At 33.6% G+C, this 3,207-nt stretch overlaps 1 pseudogene; it reads right to left on the minus strand.

Annotated features, from left to right (window-relative positions):
* Positions 1 to 428: 428 nt before the first annotated feature.
* On the minus strand, positions 429 to 1,194 carry LOC102890552 (annotated as a pseudogene).
* Between the last annotated feature and the right edge of the window lie 2,013 nt (positions 1,195 to 3,207).

The raw sequence follows: 3,207 nt of genomic DNA on the forward strand, positions 1-3,207 counted from the left end.
CAGCCACACTGTTTGTGCTCTTCAGTTATAATGACCCTAGAAAAGCGGAATAGTTTGGCCAAAAAAAGGAAGAAAGACTTTCTGAAGATAAATGAGAATTCAGCATCACAGAGAAGATAATGACAGATTTCACAACTAAAATGAAATTAAGAATTTAATAAAATTAGAAGAAACCAGAACCTGTGGTAAGGATGTATATGGAGCATTGAGACAGTTGACATATGTAAAAGCACTTTATCATTTCTTATTTAGTACAGTAAATACCTTTACAATAGTTTAATATAGACACCTTCTCATGACTTTGCTTCTGGCTAATCGGACAACGATTTCCCCAATTTTGAAAGGTTTTATGCATTTCCTATATTTAATTTCATCATAAATTTAAAAGTTAGAAAAGATACGTAAATTTCTTAACTTAGTGCTTACATTTATTCTGAAAATAAACTAATGGTTGATGAGCTACCTTTTAGAAATTTCCCACTTAAAATGACTTTTATAGCTTTTCAAAAGCAAGGATAAAATAAAGCATAAATCAAAGGATTCATGGCTGAGTTATAATAAACACACCAACAGCAAATCTCATAAATATAAGTAGGGGTCATGAATTCCATAAAAGCATCAATAAATGTATCAATTGTATAAGGTAACCACGAAATCATAAATGCTACCACTGTCATCCCCAGGGTTTTAGCTGCTTTTCTCTCTCTCTTGGCCACTCTGGCTTTGTAACTCTCTGAGGATGATTTTGCTTTACTACCAATATTTTCCATTTTTATAGCTTGTTGTTTAGCTACAACAAAAATCTTACTATAAAGAATGATCATACAAGGGCAAGTATGAAAATAACAGAAAATCTTCCAAAACCTAGTCTTGATTTACAACAATTTGACAACCACCTATACAGTTGAGAGCACTTACTAATTCTTCCATGCCATCGTCACCGACACCTGTGTAGAACACAGCACCACTATATACAATGCACAGGTTCCCGGAGATGTTGATGCAAATTCCTGACACAGACATCATGAACTTGGTAGGATGGAGCAGAGGGTCAGTAACAGCAATGTACCTGTTGATGGAACATAAGTGGAAGAGAGAAGAGTAACAAAATGCTGCATCACAGCAACTGTGAAGGGTACAAAAACTGGCTCCAAAGTACCAGCAGCTCTCCACGGTGGGAGGAATGAAGCTCATTCCCCAAAAAATCTGGACAAACCCTAATCCCAATTAATGTATTTATAAAACAAAGAGCTAGATATCTTCCTTTTTTTTTTTTTTTTTACCAGCTCTTAGTTGGTTAAAGAATGTTTGGTAATAACCTGTTGGTTTCCCAAATTATTTAACCTTCTTCATATTTCTGAAACCCAAGTTTCTATGAACTACAGTCCTGACTCATTAATAATTTTAATATTAAAGGTGGTATTTAAGGTGTGGCTCCATAGTGTAGTTGTTACCATGTTGGCTTTACACTCAGAAGGTTCTGGGTTCACTCCCCATGTAGAGCCATGGACCATACCTGGGGAGCGCCATACCCAAGGCATACACCAGGAGCTTGTGGAAGTAGATGCCTTGCCTTCAGGGATTCAATTCTTAAGGGCAAAAGGCAACAATCATAGGTCAAGAGTGGAAGTCACTGGGGGGTGAGTGGAGGGCGGCGGGAATTAAAGAAGGTGAAAAAATAAAAGAAAATAAAATTTTCTAAGAAAATCAATCAATCAATAAAAAATCGAAGAATAGACAACCTGGCTTTAATATTTACTGTGGAGTTTCCATCAAGAAAATAAGGCGTTGACCTAACATAGATATAGAAATTAATGGATTAGAATAGTTTCCAGATATTGAGACACACATATATGGTTGAATGGTTTTTGACAAAAGAACAAACATCATTTATTAGAGAAAGAATAGTTTTTTCAAGAAATGCTGCTGGAATTACTGAATATCCAAATACTACTTCTACCAATAATAAAAAATCTCGCACTCTCTATCACAACGTATTAAAAATTAATATGAAAAGAATCATAGACCTAAAGAACTAAAATTATAAAAACTCTAGAAGAAGCACAGAAAAAAAATTGTTGTGAGACAACTAATTTATAAGTTGGTCTGCATCAAAATTTAAACCTTCTACTCTTCAAAAAATACTCTCAAAAAAATGAAAAGTCCACTATTCGTAACACCTATTTCTAAAGAACAGTCAACTCAATTATAAGAAAACTTTAAAATTCATTAACAAAGGGCAAAATGTTCATGGACAGTTCACCAAACTGGATACATTAAAGACCAATGATAACATAAACATATTCTCAACATCATCATTCCTAAATTAAAAACGAAATACTACAACACGCAATCTAAGATGGTTAAAATAAAAAGAAATGAATCGGACTTGAATCAATTGTCAAATGTTGAATCGGACTTGAAGCAACTGGAACATTTATAGATTGCTGGTGGGAATAGAAAATGGTACAATTACTTTAGAAAACAGTTTGTAATTTTCATGTATAGTTAAGCATACACTTCCCATATGATCCAGCAATTCTACTTCTAGGTATATACCAAAATAAATAAATAAATAAATAATAAGAACGTATGTCCATGCAAAGAATTGTATACAATGCTCATACCACCACTTTTAATAACAGCCCTAAACTGAACACAAATCCAGAAGTCTATCAACAGGTACATGGATAAAATAATTGTGGTATGTTAATACGATGGAATAAGTTTCAGCAATAATAAGGAATGAACTGATAATATACCTAGTAAATGCCACGGACACTCAGCTGAGAGGAAGCAGCTTGTCACAGAAGAGTATGTAGTGTATGATGCTATTTAGATGAGATTTTTACACCAAGGGAATTACTCTCTAGTGATAGAATGGTTACCAGTGATCGCCGAGGACAGAAGAAGGGAAATATGGGAAGAGGTTGACTGCAAAAGGGCTCAAATAAAATTACTGAGGTGTTAGAAATATTCCATACCTTGATAGTAGAGGTGGTTACGAGTGTGGTTATATTTATCATGTCTGTAACTTGAATAAAAAGAAATGTATCTGGAGGTGGTGAACACACAATGAAATATATATATATATATATGCGTTACTGCTAAATTGTACACCTGAAACTTACTGGATTTCATTAAGCACGGTCACCATGAATTAATAGATAAATAAATAGATAAATAAATGAATAAATAAATAAATAA

Source organism: Pteropus alecto, unplaced genomic scaffold (assembly GCF_000325575.1).
Source record: "Pteropus alecto unplaced genomic scaffold, ASM32557v1 scaffold702, whole genome shotgun sequence".
Lineage (NCBI taxonomy): Eukaryota > Metazoa > Chordata > Mammalia > Chiroptera > Pteropodidae > Pteropus > Pteropus alecto.